The sequence below is a fragment of the Heptranchias perlo genome, chromosome 11 (genome assembly GCF_035084215.1).
Source record: "Heptranchias perlo isolate sHepPer1 chromosome 11, sHepPer1.hap1, whole genome shotgun sequence".
Lineage (NCBI taxonomy): Eukaryota > Metazoa > Chordata > Chondrichthyes > Hexanchiformes > Hexanchidae > Heptranchias > Heptranchias perlo.
In genome coordinates, this window is record NC_090335.1 from 7,870,907 (window position 1) to 7,894,379 (window position 23,473).

The 23,473-nt window shown below is 46.4% G+C and overlaps 2 non-coding genes across 2 annotated transcripts; both read right to left on the minus strand.

Annotated features, from left to right (window-relative positions):
* Positions 1 to 8,717: 8,717 nt before the first annotated feature.
* On the minus strand, positions 8,718 to 8,790 carry trnar-ccu (transfer RNA arginine (anticodon CCU)). Its single transcript has one exon. It is a non-coding gene; the product is annotated as a tRNA-Arg (tRNA).
* Positions 8,791 to 13,262: 4,472 nt separating this feature from the next.
* On the minus strand, positions 13,263 to 13,335 carry trnar-ccu (transfer RNA arginine (anticodon CCU)). Its single transcript has one exon. It is a non-coding gene; the product is annotated as a tRNA-Arg (tRNA).
* Positions 13,336 to 23,473: the final 10,138 nt, after the last annotated feature.

Consider the following 23,473-nt stretch of genomic DNA (forward strand, 5'->3'; position numbering starts at 1 on the left):
TTTAATGTCTTGTGCAGTTGAAGCAGATATTGCTGGCATCTTTTGTATTTGGTTATTTTAAAAGCTGTTTTCCTGACCCAGGATGCAGTGATCAACTTGAAGTCTGTCCAAGAACTCGCCAAAGACCTGGGCTTTGAATGGACCATTGTGGCTTCCGAGCTGGGATTCACAAGGGCGGAGATCGGCCGTTTTCACACGGCCTCTGTTCAGAAAAAGGTGCAAGCAAAGAAAATGTTAGAGAGCTGGTATGTCGAAAGCTCCATCACTAAAAATGAATAGTCTTAAGGAGTGGGATCTCACTAATGTTTCTGAGCCAGCATTTAATGCAATGACCCTCTCACCGTTCTGATATTGTACGCAGCTCTCCAAACCGGCAGACAATGGGCCGTCTCCCAATGTACATGGTGACTGGGTGAGGTGCTGAGTGCGTAGTGACAGGCATGGAGGAGAAACACTTGCATTTATATAGCACCTTTCATGGCCTCGAGACATCCCACAGCACTTCAATGAAGTACGTTTCAAGTGTAGTCACTTCAAAGTGAAGTTGTAACGACACCAAATAAGGGGGTAGAGTTAATACTGAGGAGGACTGGGAGAAAATACAAGAAGGCATCAATAAACTTGCAGAATGGGCGTGTAATTGGCAAATGAATTTCCATTTACATTAAGTGTGAGGTTGTACATTTTGGTAGGAAGAATAAAGAGGGCACCTACTCCTTGGAAAATCAGAGTCTAAATGGGGTCGAGGAGCAGAGGGATCTGGGGGTCCAGATACACAAATGACTAAAAGTAGCAACACAGGTTACTAAGGCCATGAAATAGGCAAATCAAGCACTCGGGTTCATTTCTGGAGGGATTGAATTGAAAAGCAGAAAATTTATGTTCAACTTGTATTGAACCTTGGTTAGACCACACTTGGAGTATTGTGAACAGTCCTGGTCTCCATATTATAAAAAGGCACTGGAGAAGGTGCAAAAAAGATTTCCTAGGATAATACCAGAACTGAGAGGCTTCAGCTATCTGGAAAGATTGAATAAGCTGGGGCTCTTTTCTCTGGAAAAGAGAAGACTGAGGAGTGACCTGATCGAGGTCTTTAAGATAATGGGAGGGTCGACGTCGAGAAAATGTTCCCACAAGTGAGAACCGGGGATCACAAATATAAGATATTCACTAATAAATCCAAGAGGGAATTCAGGAGAAACTTCTTTACTCAGAAAGTGATTAGAATGTGGAACTCGCTACCATAAGGAGTAGTTGAGGTGAATAACATAGATGCATTTAAGTGGAAACTAGATAAACACATGAGGGAGAAAGGAATAGAAGGATATATTGACAGGGTTAGATGAAGAAGGGTGGGAGGAGGCTCGTGTGGAGCATAAACACCGGCATGGACCTGTTGGGCCGAATGGCCTGTTTCTGTGCTGTACTTTCTATGCAATTTTATGTAATGTAGGAAATGTGGTAGCTAATTTACACACAAGATCCCACACACAGCAATGAGATAAATAAATAGATGTGGTATTGGTCGAGGGATAAATATTGTCCCGGACACCGGGGAAACTCCCCTGCTCTTCTTAGAAATAGTGCCATGGGACCTTTTACATCCACCTGAGAGGGCAAACGGGGCCTCGGTTTAATGTCTCATCCAAAAGACGGCACCTCTGACAATGCAGCACTCCCTCAGCACTGCACTGGAGTGTCAGCCTGAAGTGGGACTTGAACCCACAACCTTCTGACTCAACCTTTGAACCAAGGCTGATACATAAAAGTGATCCAGGTTTGTCTGATAGGAAACCCAACCTGTTGATTCCACCACTCTCCCTGGAATATCTAATGCTGTGTATGTGTTAACTATTTTAATATTGACAATAAGCTCGAGCTGGGTCAATCCCAACTTGACTTCAGCACTTTAAAGACAGCTTGGATTCAAACCACAGAGGCCTGGGAACAAGTCACTGACCCACTCTGCCAGTCACATGGGGAGACCGAAACCGTGGAGGCAAAACTAATCGCTTGGTAAAAATGTCATGTTTTAAAACTTTAACAAAGGATTTAGTGGAATTCAAATCAATTACAAGGCATGTCAAACTGGTTACCAGGGCAATATGGGTCAGAGGTAAGAGGGCAGCCAGCACGAAATGATAGAATCCAAATGTCACAGATTGCTGTATAAATCGCTGATCAGAAATAAAAGTCAGTCACTGAACATGTTCTTTCCAATGAAAGCTTGTTATTCTCCAAACCAGACCAATAATTTTACGACACACCAGACCCAAGTGTTCACACTAAATTCACTCATTTTGAGATCACACCTTCATGACGATGAACGGGAGCTTGTCTCCTACACCTGAGCCCAGATTTTCTGATCACGTGATTTGAAACACTGGTGGTAACCAGGGTTATTCCCGCTGTTAACCTCGGTTCTGCCTCTCTGTACAGAGCTTGCTCTATGGGTGCTTACACACACATGGACAGCTACTCTCCCAATTTCAAATGAATTGATAGTCCATGAGGGGTAGGACTGCCTCCTCTCTGACATGGACTCCCGTTCCTGTGACCATTAAAGAATGTGAAAGTGACATTCTTTTTGGCTTATTTTAAACATTGGTGCCCCTTAATCAGCTTGAGTGATGATTTAATCATTCAGTGCTGATCAAGTATTGCTGGGTTTAATTCGATGGGGACTGAAGGTGTGGAGCTTGTGTTGTACAGCTCCCGGACACAGACATATGCCAATTTCAGTGTCCTCCCATTTTCCAATATCTTTGTTAAAGATGGGAGCAGTGAAAAGAAGGAACTTCCATTGATATGATGCCTTTTACAACCTCAGGACGTCCCAAAGCGATTCACAACTAATGAAGTACTTTTGAGGTGTTGACTGCGGGAGCCTCAAAAAGAAAGAACTTGCATTTATATCGTGCCTTTCGTGGCCTCAAGACATCTCAAAGTGCTTCAAATGAAATACTTTTGAAGTGTAGTCCATAAACAGCAATGAGGGAGATGAATGCATGGCTCAAAGATTGGTGTGGGAGAAGTGGGTTTTGATTCGTGGGGCACTGGCACCAGTACTGGGGAAAGAGAGAGCTGTTCCGTTGGGACAGACGACACCTGAACCATGCTGGGACGACAGTTCTGGCAAATTGAATAACTACGGAGGTAGATAGGGCTTTAAACTAAATAAGATGGGGGGAGGGTCTCGGTGGAGAGAAATCTAGAATGCTGAAGAGAAAAGACAAGGAAGCAGTGCAGGAATGTGATTGGTGTAAGGATAACCAGATTGTGTCAGGAAGGGACAGAGCGTACAAACAAAAGACAACAAATAGGGTCCGGGTAATAAAAAATGGCAATAAGACAAAAAGGGCCATCGTACAAAAAAATGTTAAGATATCTAAAAATGATAAAAAGACAAATCTAAAGGCACGATATCTGAATGCACGAAGCATTCGTAATAAGGTAGACAAATTAACAGCGCAAATAGATGTAAACGGATATGATATAATAGCAATTACAGAGACATGGCTGCAGGGTGACCAAGGCTGGGAGCTGAATATCCAGGGGTATTCGATATTTAGGAAGGACAGGCAAAAAGGAAAAGGAGGTGGGGTGGCATTGTTAGTAAAGGATGAAATCAGAGCAATAGTGAGAAAGGATATTGGCTCAGAAAATCAAGATGTAGAATCAGTCTGGGTGGAGTTAAGAAGTTCCAAGGGGCAGAAAACACTGGTGGGAGTTGTCTATCGGCCTCCAAACAGTAGTGGTAATGTAGGGGATGGGGTCAAACAGGAAATTAGAGATGCAAGTAACAAGGGTACTACAGTAATCATGGGTGACTTTAATCTACATATAGACTGGCCAAATCAAATTAGCAATAATACTGTGGAGGATGAATTCCTGGAGTGTGTACGAGATGGTTTTTTAGATCAGTGCGTTGAGGAGCCAACCAGGGAACAGGCTATCCTAGATCCTTGGGTATTGTGCAATGAGAAGGGGTTAATTAATAATCTTGTTGTGCGGGGTCCTTTAGGGAAGAGTGACCACAACATAATAGAATTTTTCATTAAGATGGAAAACGAAGTAGTCCAATCCGAAACTAGGGTCCTAAATCTAAACAAAGGAAACTACGAAGGTATGAGGAGTGAGTTGGCTATGATAGATTGGAAAGCTTCATTAAAAGGCATGATGGTGGATAGGCAATGGCTAACATTTAAGGAACGAATGCATGAATTGCAACAATTATACATTCCTTTCTGGCGCAAAAACACAAAAGGAAAAGCGGCCCAACCATGGCTAACAAATGAAATTAAGGATAGTATTAGATCCAAAGAGGAGTCATATAAAGTCACCAGAAAAAGTAGCAAGCCTGAGGATTCAGCAAAAAAAGACCAAGAGATTGATTAAGAGGGGAAAAATAGAGTATGAGAGTAAACTTGCAAGGAACATAAAAGTGGATTGTTAAAGCTTCTACAAGTATGTAAAAAGAAAAAGATTAGTGAAGACAAATGTAGGTCCCTTACAGTCAGAAATGGGAGAATTTATAATAGGGAACAAGGAAATGGCAGAGCAATTAAACAAATACTTTGGTTCTGTCTTCACGGAAGAGGACACAAATAACTTCCCAGAAATGCTAGGGAACCAAGGGATGAGTAAGAAGGAGGAATTAAAAGAAATTAGTATTCGTAAAAAAATAGTGCTGGAGAAATTAAAGGGACTGAAAGCCGATAAATCCCCAGGGCCTGATAATCTGCATCCCAGAGTACTAAAAGAGGTAGCCATGGAAATAGTGGATGCATTAGTTGTCATCTTCCAAAATTCTATAGATTATGGAACAGTTCCTGCAGATTGGAGGGTGGCAGATGTAACCCCACTATTTAAAAAAGGAGGGAGAGAGAAAACATGGAACTACAGACCGGTTAGCCTAACATCAGTAATAGGGAAAATGCGAGACTCTATTGTAAAGGATGTGATAAAAGACACTGAGAAAATATCAATGGGATTAGACAAAGTCAACGTGGATTTATGAAAGGGAAATCATGTTTGACAAACCTACTGGAGTTTTTTGAGGATGTAACTGGTAGAATAGATAAGGAAGAACCAGTGGATGTGGTTTATTTGGATTTTCAGAAGGTCTTTGATAAAGTCCCACATGAGAGGTTAGTGTGCAAAATTAAAGCACATGGGATTGGGGGTAATATACTGGCATGGATTGAAAATTGGTTAACAGATAGGAAACAGAGAGTAGGAATAAATGGGTCTTTTTCGGGGTGGCAGGCAGTGACTAGTGGGGTACTGCAGTGATCAGTGCTTGGGTCCCAGCTATTCACAATATATATCAATGATTTGGATGAGGGAACCAAATGTAATATTTCCAAGTTTGCTGATAATACAAAACTAGGTGGGATCGTGAGTTGTGAGGAGGATGCAAAGAGGCTTCAAGGCGATTTAGACAAGTTGAATGAGTGGGCAAATACATGGCAGATGCAGTATAATGTGGATAAATGTGAAGTTACCAATTCGGAAGGAAAAACAGAAGGGCAGAGTATTTTTTAAATGGTGATAGATTGGGAAATGTTGATGTACAAAGGGACCTGGGTGTCCTTGTACACCAGTTACTGAAAGCAAACATGCAGGTGCAGCAAGCAGTTAGAAAGGCAAATGGTATGGTGGCCTTCATTACAAGAGGATTTGAGTACAGCAGCAAGGATGTCTTACTGCAGTTATCCAAGGCCTGGTGAGACCACACCTGGAGTATTGGGTGCAGTTTTGGTCTCCTTACCTAAGAAAGGATATACTTGCCATAGAGGGAGTGCAGGAAGAGTAGAGGAAGGTTCACCAGATGATTCCTGGAATGGCAGGACTGTTGTATGAGGAGAGATTGGGTCGTCTCGGCCTGTATTCACTCGAGTTTAGAAGAATGAGAGGGGATCTCATTGAAACATATAAAATCCTGACAGGGCTAGACAGAATAGACGCAGGGAGGATGTCTCCCCTGGCTGGGGGGTCCAGAACAAGAGGTCACAGTGTCAGGATATGGGGTAGGACATTTAGGACTGAGATGAGGAGAAATTTCTTCACTCAGAGGGTGGTGAACCTGTGGAATTCTCTACCACAGAAGGCTGTGGAGGCCAAGTCAGTGAATATATTGAAGAAGATAGATAGATTTCCAGACAAATAAGGCATCAAGGATTATGGGGAGAGAGTGGGAATATGGTATTGAGAGAGAGGATCAGCCATGATCATATTGAATGGCAGATAAGGCTCAAAGGGCCGATTGGCCTATTTTCTATGATTCTACGTTTCTATGAGATAAATGACCAGATAATCTGTTTTTGGTGGTGTTGTATGAGGGATAAATGTTGACCAGGACACTGGGAGAACTCCCCTGCTCTTCACCTGAGAGGGCAGACTGGGTCTCGGTTTAGCATCTCATTCTCAAGGATGAAAGTGTTAGACCAGCTTCTGTGCTCAAGTCTCTGGGGCTGGAAACCCCAATCTTCTGACTCAGAGGTGAGAGTGCAACCGCTGAGACATGGATTCATTGTCCTGGTCACAGAAGGAATGGGAAAATGAGAAGGCAGAGGATTGGTGCAGATACTTTATATTGAAACTAGAATAACAGCAAAAGTGCACACTTGTTTTTGTTAGTTGATAAAATTATGAAATGATGAAGAATAACCTGTTTATAAGAAAAAGACTCTGATCTGTTTCAAAACTTTGTTTCTTGCAAATTTGTTTAGGTATGAAAAATCATGGAGCAAAATGAAGAAAACAAAGATGCTGCAGGATGCTTTGGAGAGGGCTGGGCGGAAGGACTTGGCAGATAAACTGCGATGTCTGCACTGGGGGCACCAGAAACTCAGTAGCCGTGTGGAGCTGCCCTCAGCCTTCCCATTCCTCATCACAGTTCACAAGACCATCAATAACAGGGAGGGCCTGCAGAAGATCAATCAGCTCAGCCAGAAATAGTAAGGAAAGGCAATTGCTCTTGTGTCTTCTGACCACCGTGCTTTCTAAAATACAGAGTGACGTTCGTAAACTGAAAGTGTTACTTCTATCGTATAAATCTGTGGAGATGTGAGAGGCATAATAAAAATGGCAAACATTTCAGTGGTTCTGCATTTTTCCTCCACAACTTCAGAACGTATCTGATTCTTTTTCCTTCTGAAGGTCCAAATACCATTCCTCAGGGCACCATACACTTACTGTCTGGCTCCTACTAACAGCCAACCAGAGCGGGTACCTGAGATTGTGTGAGAGGATCCTGCAGTGGGTTAGTGTCCAACTCCCCCAATCTTCTCTCTCTGGGCAAGTCTCAAGCCTCTTCTTGGTGCATTCCCCAGCTGGAATCAGGAACTCTGCTGTTGAGGTATGTGTCCTGCCAGCCCATAGCACAGAACATTGAGGCCCGAAACATATCGGAGCAATACTGTGCCTTTAGACCTTGGTCAGGCCTCAGTTCGGATACTGTGTCCAGTTTTGGTGGTCTCACATGGTGGGGGATATTGAGGCTTTGGAAAGGATGCAGAAGAGGGCTTCAAGATTAATTCCCATTTTAGAACAGTTCTCCCACCCAGATAGGCTCAACAAGCTGGGTCTCTATATTTAGTGAAGTGTAGACTCAGGGGTGATTTGATCGAGGTTTATAAAATAATGAAGGGATTAGACTGTGTTTAGTGTGGACCAATTATTTCAACTGAATAGTTCAGGGAGGACCAAGGGTTCCGTTTACCAGTTATTTAAGGGCAGATCGAGATTTGATGTTGGTCGTTTCTTCCTTTCCCAGAGGATAGTGGACCAGCAGGACAGGTTACCGGCTGGTCTGGAGAACACTGATTGGCTGTATTTATGATGTCAGCTGTGGCTCAGCCAGTAGCACTCTTATCACTCAGTTAGAAGGTCATGTGTTCAAGTCCCACTCCAGAGACTTGAGGACAGAGTCCAGGCTGACACTTCAGTGCAGTACTGAGGGAGAGCTGTGCTGTATTTCAGGTCAGGTGTTTGTGAAAGATCACATGATATTATTTTGGAGTTCTCCCCGGTGTCCTGGCCAATATTCATCCCTCAACCAACATCACGAAAACAGATTATCTGGTTATTATCTCATTGCTGTTTTTGGGATCTTGCTGTGCGCAAATTGGCTGCTGTGTTTCCTACATTAGAACAATGACTACACTTTAAAACTACTACATTAGCTGTAAAGCGCTTTGGGACGTACTGAGGTTGTGAAAGTATTGACATCTGGTGGGATACTCGTGTCTGATGGGAGCAGTGCAATGACCCCCTAATCATATCTATCTGGTGGTCCTGGTACGGTCAGGGTAAGAACTGTAGAAGGGACTCTGACATGGAAAAAACCCAGAGCATGACCTGCTGGATGGAAAGTGGTGCAAGAAATAGGTTTCCTCTTGTACTGTTAGGCATGGAAGAGGAGGAGAAGAAGAAGACAGTGTTCGGTAAAATGAGGAAAGGAGGTAAAGGGACATTATTTGCCTGGAAAATGCTGCTGACATTGTTCCCTGAGTATTGGGATGGCGCACAGCTTGGTAGAAGCATCGCATTGGTTTGTGCCACTGGAAAGCAAGCGACAGAGTGAGAAGGGTGCTGGACAGGAACTCCCTGGATTGGTTGGTAAGTTAAAAGGAAAGCTCCCTGACTGTCACGGAATGGAGCAATGTTCAGAGAAGGTGTTTTGGCTTTTGCTTCAGAGCCAAAAACTGCTTCACCCCAGATGGGACTTGAACCCACAATCCCTGGCTTAGGAGGCCAGTGCCTTATCCATTAGGCCACTGGGGCTGTATATAATATAGGCTTGTTGCTTGCAATCTATTCACTGCTAAATTTGATGCCTTTTTATGGGCCGGCCCTTTCTTTTCACACACAATCACATTGTATCAGTTCCAAAGATCCCAGCAATGACGTGACAGGATCTGACTTGCTTTTGTGTGTCAGCAATTGGTACAGTTGAGTGTTGGGCAAAAAGCTGATTTTATGTGAAAAGCAAGTCGTTTTGTCGATGTTTCCTTGCCCCTCCTGGGGAAAAGTTTCATCAATTCACAGGACACATCCTGTGATTTAGCTCTTGATTTCTCTGTAATTCAGCAATGAGGACAAAGCTGGTTTTCTCAGAATGCACTTTGTTTAAAACTGAGCTCACCCCAGATGGGACTTGAACCCACAATCCCTGGTTTAGGAGGCCAGTGCTTTATCCATTAGGCCACTGGGGCTGCACACTGTTTGCATTTGGGGCTTGTGACCTGCCCCTTTGTCTCTATGGATTCACTTCCAAACTTGAGGCCTTTTTATTCACAATCACATTGTGTCAATTCCAAAGATCCCAGCAATGATGTGACAGGATCTGATTTGCTCTTGTGTGTTGGACATTGGAGTATTTTGAATTGGAGCAATGTGATTTGCCCCATGGCTCTCGGACTAAATATGACGATTAGTGAAGAGGAGGGCCCCACTATTACAAATCGTCCAATCAAATTAAAATGTCTGCAACTAAAAATAAAATTAACCAATGATCTGGTTCCTTTCGTTAGTGACACAGTTGCTGTCCTGCGTCGCCCACGAAGGCTTCAAGTGTATTGGTGGAGCCCACGCGATCCCTCTCCAAGGTCACCCGGGTGTGTTGAAGGCCGTGGAACAGCGGCCAGCAGTCAGAACAATCCTCCATGTGGATGCTTCCAGTGGATGGTGGTTTTAGCCTGGCCCAGGAACATCCCCACCAGGGGTTCATCTGATCCGCTCACCCCCCGCCTCTCTCCCCCACCCTGTGCACTGGGTGCCCGAAGACAAGGACTTCAAGGTAACTAAAACTTGAGGCACGGCCCCTTTAAATAGTGAAACAGGGGTTGCAGCCTCCGGTACTGTAAATAAAGATAATGTATATCTTCATCCAACCCACAAAATGGACAAGTGGCCGGGTATCTGTGAAATGGCCGAGGAGAATGTTCATGCAACCCTCTCCACCCCAGGTCTCCAATCGTGGAGGGCTTTCCTGAGGGGACACTCGCCTCTGCCGGCCAGCAGGATGTTACCCGAGGGCATGTCGGGACAGAAGGCGAGGGAGAGTATGCAGCAGTGACCTATTCAGGAAATCCCTCCACTCAGAGCAGAATGGGCACCAAGGGAATCTGCGAGAGCCGCCTCAATTTGGGTGGCCGAGCTTTCCGAGGGAGACTTCTGAGCCTCGCGCCGATGAGCCGCTCCGTCCAAATATGGGTGAGATTCACCGGAATCGCTCCATATGGCTGAGCCTCCTCGACACACTCAACTGAGTCAGGGTCAATTGTGGATTTTAGACCCTCGATGGCTTTGGCTATCGGCCAGATATAATTGTCAGCTCATCGGCTGCTGGAATCCTCATCGAACAGCTTGTCACCTCAAATTTTGACCATTCCAAAGCTCTCCTGGCCGGCCACCCATCTTCCACCCTCCGTAAACTTAAGCTCATCCAAAACCCTGCTGACCGGATCCTAACTCACATCAAGTCCCGTTCTCCCATCACCCCCGTGCGCACTGACCGACATTGGCTCCCGGTCTGGTATCAACTCAATTTTAAAATTCTCATCCTTGTGTACAAATCCCTCTATGGCCTCGCCCCTCCCTGTCTCTGTAACCTGTAACCTCCTACCACCCTCTGAGATCTCTGAGCTCCTCCAATCCTTGCCTCTTTCACATCCCCGATTTTAATCGCTCCACCGTTGGTGGCTGTGCCTTCAGCTGCCTCGGCCCTAAGCTCTGGAATTCCCTCCCTAAACCTCTCTGCCTCTCCACCTCTCTCTCCTCCTTTCAGATGCTCCTTAAAACCTACCACTTTGATCAAGCTTTTGATCACCTGTTCTAATATCTCCTTTTGTGGCTCGGTGACAATTTTTGTCTAATTACTCTCCTGTGACGACTTTGGGACATTTTACTACAGTAAAGGTGTGATATAAATACAAGGTGTTTTTGTTGTTGATGTTGGAGCAGGTAATAACTCTGGCGGCATCCAGCCTGCTGACCCACTGCCCAGTACATCCCAGACTCTGTTTACCTTCGCAGCAAGGGCTCTCCTCTCCACCAACTTTGTGTCACTGAAACTGATCACGTGCAGATGGGTTTATGGAAGAGTAGCACAGACAGAATGGCCAATACCTTAGACTGGGCAGAAATCCTGCTGCATCTCAGCAACTCCCTGGATAAGACAGGCAGCTCCTGGAAGGACGGACGTCTTCCTTTCAGTTTTCTAAGAACATAAGAAATAGGAGCAGGAGTGGGCCAATTGGCCCCTCGAGCCTGCTCCGCCATTCAATAAGATCATGGCTGACCTGATCCTAACCTCAAATCTAAATTCATGTCCAATTTCCTGCCCGCTCCCCGTAACCCCTAATTCCCTTTACTTCTAGGAAACTGTCTATTTCTGTTTTAAATTTATTTAATGATATAGCTTCCACAGCTTCCTGGGGCAGCAAATTCCACATACCTACTACCCTCTGAGTGAAGAAGTTTCTCCTCATCTCAGTTTTGAAAGAGCAGCCCCTTATTCTAAGATTATGCCCCCTAGTTCTAGTTTCACCCATCCTTGGGAACATCCTTACCGCATCCACCTGATCAAGCCCCTTCACAATCTTATATGTTTCAATAAGATCGCCTCTCATTCTTCTGAACTCCAATGAGTAGAGTCCCAATCTACTCAACCTCTCCTCATGTGTCCGCCCCCTCATCCCCGGGATTAACCAAGTGAACCTTCTTTGTACTGCCTCGAGAGCAAGTATGTCTTTTCTTAAGTATGGAGACCAAAACTGTATGCAGTATTCCAGGTGCGGTCTCACCAATACCTTACATAACTGCAGCAATACCTCCCTGTTTTTATATTCTATTCCCTAGCAATAAAAGCCAACATTCCATTGGCCTTCTTGATCACCTGCTGCACCTGCATACTAACTTTTTGATTTACTTGCATTAGGACCTCCAGATCCATTTGGACTGCAGTAATTTCCAGTTTCTCGCCATTATGATGATAACTTGCTCTCTGACTTTTCCTGCCAAAGTGCATAACCTCACATTTTCCAATATTGTATTGCATCTGCCAAATAGGCTGCCACGTTTCCTACATTGGAACAGTGACTACACTTCACAATTACTTCTTTGGCTATTCAGCATTTTGGGACGTTCTGAGGTCACGAAGGTGCGATATAAATGCAAGTTCTTTTCAAAAAGACTTTCCTCCAAGTCCTGTTTCTCGGAAGAGTTAGTTATCCTATAATATAAATCAGGATCTATGTGATCTCCTGGACTAGTTTTGATCACCTAAAGTGGTCAGAAAGGAATTTTTGGATTTTATTTCCCAAATTGTCCTACATTTTTAATCTATGTTTTTTCACCTCTCCCAGGGGATTACACGGCTCTAGGTGGGTGGGGAGTGTCTGTATCGAGATGCATAGGGCAGCACAACTTTATGGGACAGACAAGATAGACCAGTTGGTCTTTTCCTGTCTGTCACTTTCATTTGCTGGAGTGACTCCCAAACTCATTGCCTTCCCCATTAGGCCACTGGGGTCACAGCTACTACCACAGCCTTTGTGCAATTGGTCATTGCTCTACGCTCTCATAACATTCTACCTGTTCTTGTTGCCACTCATGTTGTTCTTATCAATAAATATATCTGCCAATTCCACACACTTCAGCAATGATTGGTAGCAGTTGTAAACACTTTTGATTTCCCAGAACAACCTTGGCAAGTGTAGAAGAGAGTTTCGGTCCCTGAATGGTGGGTTGACATCCGGTGGGGTACTCGTGTCTGATGGGAGCAGAGTAACGACCCCCCCCATCATATCTATCTGGTGGTCCTGGTGAGGAGTTGCGAGTCAGGGTATCAACTGTTCATGTTAGAATGGACTCTGACACTGAAAAAACCCAGAGCATGACCGGCTGGATGGAAAGCAGTGCAAGAAATGGGTTTCCTCTTGTACTGTTAGGCATGGAAGAGGAGGAGAAGAAGAAGACAGTGTTCGGTAAAATGAGGAACGGAGGTAAAGGGACTTTATTTGCCTGGAAAATGCAGGTGACATTGTTCCCTGAGTATTGGGATGGCGCACAGCTTGGTAGAAGCATCGCATTGGTTTGTGCCATTGGAAAGCAAATGACTGAGTGAGAAGGGTGCTAGACAGGAACTACCTGGATTGGTTGGTAAGTTAAAAGGAAAGCTCCCTGACTGTCACGGAATGCAGCAATGTTCAGAGAAAGTGTTTTGGCTTTTGTTTCAGAGCAAAAAACGACTTCACCCCAGATGGGACTTGAACCCACAATCCCTGGCTTAGGAGGCCAGTGCCTTATCCATTAGGCCACTGGGGCTGTATGTAATTGGAGCTTGGTGCTTGCAACTTGTCCCTTTGTCTCTATCTATTCACTTCAAATTTGATGCCTTTTTATCGGCCAGCCCTTTCTTTTCACACACAATCACATTGTATCAGTTCCAAAGATCCCAGCAATGACGTGACAGGATCTGACTTGCTTTTGTGTGTCAGCAATTGGTACAGTTGAGTGTTGGGCAAAAAGTTGATTTTATGTGAAGAGCAAGTGGTTTTGTCGATGTTGCCTTGACCCTCCTGGGTATAAGTTTCATCAATTCACAGGACACATCCTGTGATTCAGCTCTTTGATCGCTCTGCACAACAGCAATGAGGACAAAGAGCTGGTTTTAAACCAAACTCACCCCAGATGGGACTGTGAACCCCACAATCCCTAGCTGAGGAGGCCAGTGCCTTATCCATTAGGCCACTGGGGCTGTACACTATGGGTGTTTGGTGCTTGTGACCTGTCCCTTTGTCTCCATGGATTCACTTCCAAACTTGAGGCCTTTTTATTCACAATCACATTGTGTCAATTCCAAAGATCCCAGCAATGATGTGACAGGATCTGATTTGCTCTTGTGTGTTGGACATTGGAGTATTTTGAATTGGAGCAATGTGATTTGCCCCATGGCTCTCGGACTAAATATGACGATTAGTGAAGAGGAGGGCCCCACGATTACAAATCGTCCAATCAAATTAAAATGTCTACAATTAAAAATAAAATTAACCAATGATCTGGTTCCTTTCGTTAGTGACACAGTTGCTGTCCTGCGTCGCCCACGAAGGCTTCAAGTGTATTGGTGGAGCCCACGCGATCCCTCTCCAAGGTCACCCGGGTGTGTTGAAGGCCGTGGAACAGCGGCCAGCAGTCAGAACAATCCTCCATGTGGATGCTTCCAGTGGATGGTGGTTTTAGCCTGGCCCAGGAACATCCCCACCAGGGGTTCATCTGATCTGCTCACCCCCCGCCTCTCTCCCCCACCCTGTGCACTGGGTGCCCGAAGACAAGGACTTCAAGGTAACTAAAACTTGAGGCACGGCCCCTTTAAATAGTGAAACAGGGGTTGCAACCTCCGGTACTGTAAATAAAGATAATGTATATCTTCATCCAACCCACAAAATGGACAAGTGGCCGGGTATCTGTGAAATGGCCGAGGAGAATGTTCATGCAACCCGCTCCACCCCAGGTCTCCAATGGTGCAGAGGCGGAACCCCAAATACAGGGCTTTCCTGAGGGGACACTCGCCTCTGCTGGCCAGCAGGATATTACCCGAGGGCATGTCGGGACGGAAGGCAAGGGAGAGTATGCAGCAGTGACCTATTCAGGAAATCCATCCACTCAGAGCAGAATGGGCCCAAGGGAATCTCTGATAGAAGCCTCAATGTGGGAGACCGAGTTTCCCGAGGGAGGTTGGGTGCCTCGCGCCAATGAGCAGCTCCGTCCGAATATGGGTGAGATTCACCGGAATCGCTCCATATGACTGAGCCTCCTCGACACACTCAACTGAGTCAGGGTCAATTGTGGATTTTATCTACTGGATGGCTTTGGCTACAGGCCAGATGTAATTGTCAGCTCATCGGCTGCTGGAATCTTCATCCTTGGCCTCGTCACCTCCAATCTTGCCTACTAAAATCCTCTCCTGTCCGGCCTCCCATCTTCCACCCGCCGTAAACTGAAGCTCCTCCTAAACCCTGTTGCCCGTATCCTAACTCACACCAAGTCCTGTTCTCCCATCACCCCTGTGCACACTGACCTACATTGGCTCCCGGTCTGGCAACACCTCGATTTTAAAATTCTCATCCATGTTTTCAAATCCCTCCATGTCCTCGCCCCTCCCTATCTCTGTTACCTGTAACCTCCGACAACCCTCTGAGATCTCTGTGCTCCTCCAATCCCTGCCTCTTTCACATCCCCGATTTCAATCACTCCACCGTTGGTGGCTGTGCCTTCAGCTGCCTCGGCCCCAAGCTCTGGAATTCCCACCCTAAACCTCTCTGCCTCTCCACCTCTCTCTCCTCCTTTAAGACGCTCCTTAAAACCTACCACTCTGATCAAGCTTTTGATCACCTGTTCTAATATCTCCTTTTGTGGCTCGGTGTCTATTTTTGTCTAATTCCACTCCTGTGAAGCGCTTTGGGACATTTTACTACAGTAAGGATGCGATATAAATACAAGGTGTTTTTGTTGTTGACGTTGGAGCAGGTAATAACTCTGACGGTATCCAGCCTGCTGACCCACTGCCCAGTACATCCCAGACTCTGTTTACCTTCGCAGCAAGGGCTCTCCTCTCCACCACCTTTGTGTCACTGAAACTGATCACGTGTAGATGGGTTTATGGAAGAGTAGCTCAGACATAATGGCCAATACTTCAGACTGGGCAGAAATCCTGCTGCATCTCAGCAACTCCCTGGATAAGACAGGCAGCTCCTGGAAGGACGTACGTATTCCTTGCAGTTTTATGAAAAAGAGCTGCCTGTCATAATTTAGGCTGTGCGTCTGGCAGAAAAAGATTGTCACCAGCGCACAGCACTTTGGATGAACTTCCATGTGCAGCACCTGAAGGTGGAAAGTTCCAAGCTGGGTGTGGCTGCACGTGAGTCTCAGAACCAGAGCAGAGACCCAGTGTCTCCGACTGAGTTTCCACTGAATCTTGGTGACAAATTCAGGGGAGAGGGATCAAAGTGAGAAACTGGAATCAAAAGATAGTGGCCACCTCTTGGTTTATGACCAATGCACTTCTCCCAATTGATTGTTGTGAAGGATGCAAATACAAATATACAACATCTTTGAAGGTGGCAGGACAAGTGGATAAGGCTGTTAAAAAAAGCACAGGGGATCCTTGGCTTTATAAATAGAGGCACAGAGTACAAAAGCCAGGAATTTATGGTAAATCTTTATAAATTACTGGTTAGGTCTCAGCTGTAATATTGTGTTCAATTCTGGGCACCACACTTTAGGAAGGATGTCAAGGCCTTCGAGAGGGTGCAGAGGAGATTTATTGGAATGGTACCAGGGATGAGGGACTAATTGGAGAGCTCTTTCAAAGAGCCGGCACAGGCACGACGGGCTGAATGGCCTCCTCCTGTGCTGTATGATTCTATGACACGGCAGAGTTCACCCGCTGGCACTCGCACACCCTCCGCAAGGCAATGGGATCCCTCACCGTGAGGAGTACATCATCGGAGGTAGAGGAATCTCTCACTGGCTCCTCTCTGGGTTCTGGGCCAGACAGGGAGCAGCAGCCTGGGCCCCCCCAAATCACCCCGTCCTTTGGGCAGTGTGACTCAAGCATCAGTCATGTGGGGATAAATCTATGCCTGACGCAAAGCCCGGAGGCAGGGAAAGGGATCGTCTCCTTCACCACCACCACTGCCCAACCCAGCCAAGGGGGGAAATCTATTTACATCTACGACCAGGTCAAGCACATCCTGGGAGAGGTCAACCAGGGCCAAGGTAGGAACATCTTGACTTCAACACTTTTAAGTCTATAGACTCAACCACTCTGGGTTCATAGACTCAAAACCCTAAGTGCAGAGATGTCAACACTTTAAGAGCACGAAGGACGATTTACCAAGGAAACAGACAAATCCTTAATTTCTCACTGAGGAACTCCCTGGGGTTTACCACTCAGTATACGAGTGAATATTTTTATATTCATTCATGGGATGTGGGTGTCGCTGGCAAGGCCAGCATTTATTGCCCATCCCTAATTGCCCTTGAGAAGGTGGTGGTGAACTGCCTTCGTGAACCGCTGCAGTCCATGTGGTGAAGGTTCTCCCACAGTGCTGTCAGGTAGAGAGTTCCAGGATTTTGACCCAGCAACAATGGAGGAATGGTAATATATTTCCAAGTCAGGATGGTGTGTGACTTGGAGGGGAACATGCAGGAGGTGTTGTTCCCATGTGCCTGCTGAACTGGCCCTTCTAAATGGTGGAGGTCGCGGGCTTAGGAGGTGCTGTCGAAGAAGGGTTGGCGAGTTGCTGCAGTGCATCCTGTAGATGGTACACACTGCGGCCACGGTGCGCCAGCGGTAGAGGGAGTGAATGTTTAGGGTGGTGGATGGGGTGCCAATCAAGCGGGCTGCCTTGTCCTGGATGGGTGTTGAGCTTCTTGAGTGTTGTTGGAGCTGTACTCATCCAGGCAAGTGGTGAGTATTCCATGACAATCCCGACTTGTGCCTTGTAGATGGTGGAAAGGTTTTGGGGAGTCAGGAGGTGAGTCACTCGCAGCAGAATACCCAGCCTCTGACCTGCTCTTGTAGCCACAGTATTTATGTGGCTGGTCCAGTTAAGTTTCTGGTCAATGGTGACCCCCAGGATGTTGATGGTGGGGAACTTGGCAATGGTAATGCCGTTGAATGTCAAGGGGAGGTGGTTGGACACTCTCTTGTTGGAGATGGTCATTGCCTGGCACTTGTCTGGCATGAATTTCCTATTTTATTTGTTACTTATCAGCCCAAGACAGGATGTTGGTCAGGTTTTGCTGCGTGCAGACATGGACTACTTCATTATCTGAGGGGTTGCAAATGGAACTGAATACTGTGCAATCATCAGCAAACATCCTCGTTTCTGACCTTATGATGGAGGGAAGGTCATTGATGAAGCAGCTGAAGATGGTTGGGCCTCGGACACTGCCCTGAGGAACTCCTGCAGCAATGTCCTGTGACTGAGATGATTGGCCTCCAACAACCACTACCATCTTCCTTTGTGCTAGGTATGACTCCAGCCTCTGGAGAGTTTTCCCCCTGATTCCCATTGACTTCAATTTTATTCGGGCTCCTTGGTGCCACACTCGGCAAATGCTGCCCTGATGTCAAAGGCAGTCACTCTCACCACACCTCTGGAATTCAGCTCTTTTGTCCGTGTTTGGACCAAGGCTGTAATGAGGTCTAGAGCCGAGTGGTCCTGGCGGAACCCAAACTGAGCATCGGTGAGCATGTTATTGGTGAATAAGTGCCGCTTGATAGCACTGTCGACGACACCTTCCATCACTTTGCTGATGATTGAGAGTAGATTGATTGGGCAGTAATTGGCCGGATTGGATTTGTCCTGCTTTTTGTGCACAGGACATACCTGGGCAATTTTCCACATTGTCGGGTAGATGCCAGTGTTGTAGCTGTACTGGAACAGTTTGGCTAGAGGCACAGCTAGTTCTGGTGCACAAGGCTTCAGCACTACAGCCGGGATGTTGTCGGGGCCCACAGCCTTATCCAGTGCACTCAGCCCTTTCTTGATATCACTTGGAGTGAATCGAATTGGCTGAAGACTGGCTTCTGTGATGGTGGGGATATCGGGAGGAGGCCGAGATGGATCATCCACTCAGCATTTCTGGCTGAAGATGGTTGCAAACGTTTCAGCCTTGTCTTTTGCATTCAAGTGCTGGACTCCGCCATCATTGAGGATGGGGATGTTTACAGAGCCTCCTCCTCCCATTGGTTGTTTAATTGTCCACCACCATTTATGACTAGATGTGACAGGACTGCAGACCTTTAGATCTGATCCATTGGTTGTGGGGGAAACGCTTAGCTCTGTCTATAGCATGTTGCTTCTGCTGTTTAACATGCATGTCGTCCTGAGTTGTAGCTTCACCAGGATGGCACCTCATTTTTTGGTGCACCTGGTGCTGCTCCTGGCATGCTCTTCTACACTCCTCATTGAGCCAGGGTTGATCCCCTGGCTTGTTAGTAATGGTAGAGTGAGGAATATGCCGGGCCATGAGGTTACAGATTGTGCTGGAATACAATTCTGCTGCTGCTGATGGCCCTCAGCGCCTCATGGATGCCCAGTTTTGAGCTGCTAGATCTGTTCTGAATCTATCCCATTTAGCACGGTGGTAGTGTCACACAACACATTGGATGGTGTCCTCAGTGCGAAGACGGGAATTCGTCTCCACGAGGACTGTGCGGTGGTCACTCCTACCACTACTGTCGTGGTCAGATAGATTGGTGAGGACGAGGTCAAGTCAGTTTATCCCCTCGTCTTGGTTCGCTCACCACCTGCTGCAGGCCCAGTGTGGCAGCTGTGTCCTTCAGGACCTGGCCAGCAGTGGTGCTACCGAGCCACCCTTGGTGATAGACATTAAAGTCCCTCCACCCAGAGTACATTCTGTGCCCTTGCTGCTTCTCAATATGGAGGAGGACTGATTCATCAGCTGAGGGAGGGCGATAGGTGGTAATCACCACAGCAGGAGGTTCCCTTGCCCCTGTTTGACCTGATGCCATTAGATTTCAGGGGAATTCGGAGTCAATCTTCTGGACTCCCAGGGCCACTCCCTCCTGACTGTATATCACTGCATCGCTACCTCTGGTCGATCTGTCCAGCCGGTGGAACAGGGCGTACCCAGGGATGGTGATGGAAGAGTCTGGGACGTTGCCTGAAAGGTATGATTCTGTGAGTGTGGCTATTGCTTGACCAGTTTGTGTGACAGCTCTCCCACTTTTGGCACAAGCCCCCTGCTGTTCAGTGAGGAGGAACTTTGCAGGGTCGACTGGGCTTGGTTTGCTTTTGTTGTGTCTCGTTTCCTAGCAGTCCATTCAGTTTTATTCTAATTTCAACTTTTTTTAAAGTGAAATTTTACAACTGAGTGGCTTGTTCGGCCATTTCAGAGGGCAATTAAGAATCAACCACGTTGCTGTGGATCTGGAGTCACATGTCGGCCAGACCCGGTAAGGACAGCAAGCTTCCTTGGGTTTTTATGACAATCCAGTAGTTTCATGGCCACCATTACTACTAGTAGTACTTTAATTCCAGATTTTATTTAATTAATTCAATTTAAATTCCCCAGCTGCCGTGGCGGGATTTAAACTCATTACTCCAGATTATTCGTCCAGGTTTCTGGATTACTAGTCCAGTAACATCACCAACATGTTACCGTACCCATTAGCGCACGAATGACGTCAACGTTTGCACCACCGAACTGCCTTCCATCACCCAGTTCCTATTGAACATGAGTTCACCTTCCCAACACCCAGTTAGGATCCCCGCAAGTTACTGAGTGAATGAATTAACCCTTTCTTGCCATATCGTCACAGGAGTCAGACAAGTCTTGCACTAACAATTGTTTATTAACTTCAAATCATGATTAGCAATACTCAAACATTGAGATGCAAATAATTAGTCGATAGGATTATTAACAAAATGAATAGCAGGCACTTCAGTGATATTACAATAATTCAGCATTAACTGGGTCGCTGCTTATCAAATAGTCGTTGAGATCAGTGCCTGAGATTGATATAAATTGGTGAAATTAATTTAGGAGTAAACTCCTTAGTTAGCTGGCAAGTTAACAGCATGAGATAGCTAGTCTATTGGATAGATGATAGTGTGTGTGCTGGTGGTTAGCAATGTTTACAGAACTTGTATGAATTGTATTGATCAGCTACTTGGTTAAACTGGTCGTCTTCACTTGGGACAATGGTATTGGCTTGTGGGATGTTGAGGTGATCAGCCTCCTTGTGTTGAGGTGTTCTCCGTTCCTCATGGATCCTCTGTCCTTTGGGCAAATCCACCTTACGCAGTGATAGCAGGATCCGGACTAGGTGGAGAAGAGAGAGGAGTGAGGGAGGTGAGAGAAGGTGAAAGTGGAGAACAGAAACTGAAGTTGATGAGAGAGAGAGAGAGATGAATGGAAGGGAGAGAGTGAAACGGACAGCAAGGAGGTGAAAGAGAGACACAGAAGCAGAAAGGAAGATACGCAAAGTGAGGGGGGAGAACGATGAAACTAGAGAAAAATGAGGCAAAGATGGAGGAGAGGGAGAGAGCAAGAAACAGAAATGGAGGAAGGTGAGGGGGCGATGGAAGTGAAGGTGAGTGTTGACCGGAAGTCACCGGTTAACGGTTTTGGCTTAGTACACAGAGGAAGAGTCAATTCTCTCTTAATTCTCAATTCACTTTATTAACGTTTTTAGATCATGTACATACCGCTTATACGTCTGATTAGATATAGGCATGCAGTTTACAGCAGGTTATACAGTTTTATACTCAAACTAGAATTTAAACGCACACCCACTAGGTTTCCCTGACTAACACACCCTGAGTATTAAGATTTAAACACACACCCACTCGGTTTCTCTGACGAACACTCCCTGAGTGGTCACAGAATAGAAAGGATATTGTATAATCCGGAAAGGAGAGATAACGCTGGCCAGGCGATTCGCTCTCTCTCTCTTGACGTCGTCTCTACGTCCCTGACGTAGGGTCCCTACTTCCACGATGGTTAGTCTCCGGAGTCTCCCTCACAAACACACTCTGGCACCAAGCCTGCAATTCTTCAGTTTTAACCCCAAGCCTGTCTTTTCGAATGATGCTGTCTTCTCCGGTTGGCTCAAAATTCCTTGAGTGGTCAGTGTCATCACCTGATTGGCTCTGTTCCAAGGGGCTAGGTAGCATCACCTCATTACCCCTTTTCTAAATAAGGCCTGGTGTCTCATCAAAGCTCCTTTGTCCCTCCAAGAAGCGGAACGAATTCAAACCGGTTCTGGCCAGTTCAGACCAGTGACTGAACTCCAGGTCACCTCAGTTCATAAGTCAGTCTCTTTGTTAGCAATTCGAATTAACCTCAGTAGTTTTCTGCAGCCCCTGGCCAACATGAGGCTCCAGCATTGAGGAGAGAGATCTGAAAGGGATGAGAGAGAAATAGAAGGAGATGAGAGAGCAATAATAAGTGGAGGAGGAGAAAGAGAAATAGAAGTGAAAAAGAAAGTGAGAAACAGAATTGGAGGAGGAGAGAGAAAAACAGAAGTGAAGGAGAAAATAAAAAAAAGAGAATGGTGGAGAGAGAAACATAAGTGACGGAGGAAAAAGTGAGAAACAGAATGGGGCAGGAAAGAGAGAAAGTGAGAAATAGAATGTTGGAGGAGAAGAAAGTGGGAAATAGAAGTGAAAGAGGAGAAAGAGAATGAGAAATGGGAGAGAAGAGAGAAACATAATGGTTGAGGAGAAGAAGGTGGGAACAGCTGTGGAGAAGATGGTGAGAAACAGAAGTGGAGAAGAGAGAGAAACAAAGCAGTGAAGCAGAGTGAGACTTTACTCCACCCAGTATCCTCAGCTCGAGGAGGGAGAAAGACTGAGGGTGGGTTGGTGGGATGACATCACTTGCCAGAAATATCGACAGTCCTGCCTGACATGCCCCCGTGCCTGGATCGTGCATTGTCAGGGTAACATCCTGGTGGAGAGAGGAACATAGGAACAGGGGGAGGCCATTCAGCCCCTCGAGCCTACTCCGCCATTCATTGAGATCTTGGCTGATCTGCATCTTAACTCCATCTACCCGCCTTAGTTCCCTAACCCTCAATACCCTTACCCAACAAAAATCGATCAATCTTAGTGTTGCAATTTTCAATTGACCCTCAGCCTGAACAGCTTTTTTGAGGGAGAGAGTTCCAGATTTCCACTACCCTTTTGTGAAGGCAGGATCAGCGATCGGGAGAGGGAGGAGGACAGCGATCGGGAGAGGGAGGGGGACAGCGATCGGGAGAGGGAGGGGAACAGCAATCGGGAGAGGGAGAGGGACAGCGATCGGGAGAGGGAGTGGAACAGCAATCGGGAGAGGGAGAGGGGCAGCGATCGGGAGACGGGAGAGGCAGCAATCGGGAATGAGGAGGCGCGATCTGGAGAAGGAGGGGGAATGAGATGGGGGGGTGGGGTTCGAGAGGGGTGCGGGCGGTAGTGGTTTTACTTTGGTGCCGAGACGACCCCTCCTGCATCTCCTGGTTCCACATTCAGGGAATTATATTTTAAAATTGACTTTTTTGATGGCGGCCCTTTAAGGACCCCTGGTTAGGCCGCACTTAGACCAGGTTTTCCTGAATACAACCGGCGGGAACAGTGCAAATGGGGTGAATGGTTAAGAAGGGGAAAGTTCAGACTGTGTTTCCGACATGTTCCCCCACATCTGAACTTGTCTGAATTCAGGCACGGGAGGTTTCCTGCCCCAGAGGAAAGAGAGGCGGGAGTGGGGGGGCTAATTTAAATGGGCATTTTAACTGTGGGCCCGACTAAGGCTCGCACACTTGAACCTGCGAATGAAAGCTGGTTTCATGAAAAATCCGGGCCATCGGAAGTCCAGGTAAGTCCAGTTTATTTTTACCTTTTATGGTTCCTTGTGAGGGCAGGGGAGGAGATGGGGAGATTGAGGGGGG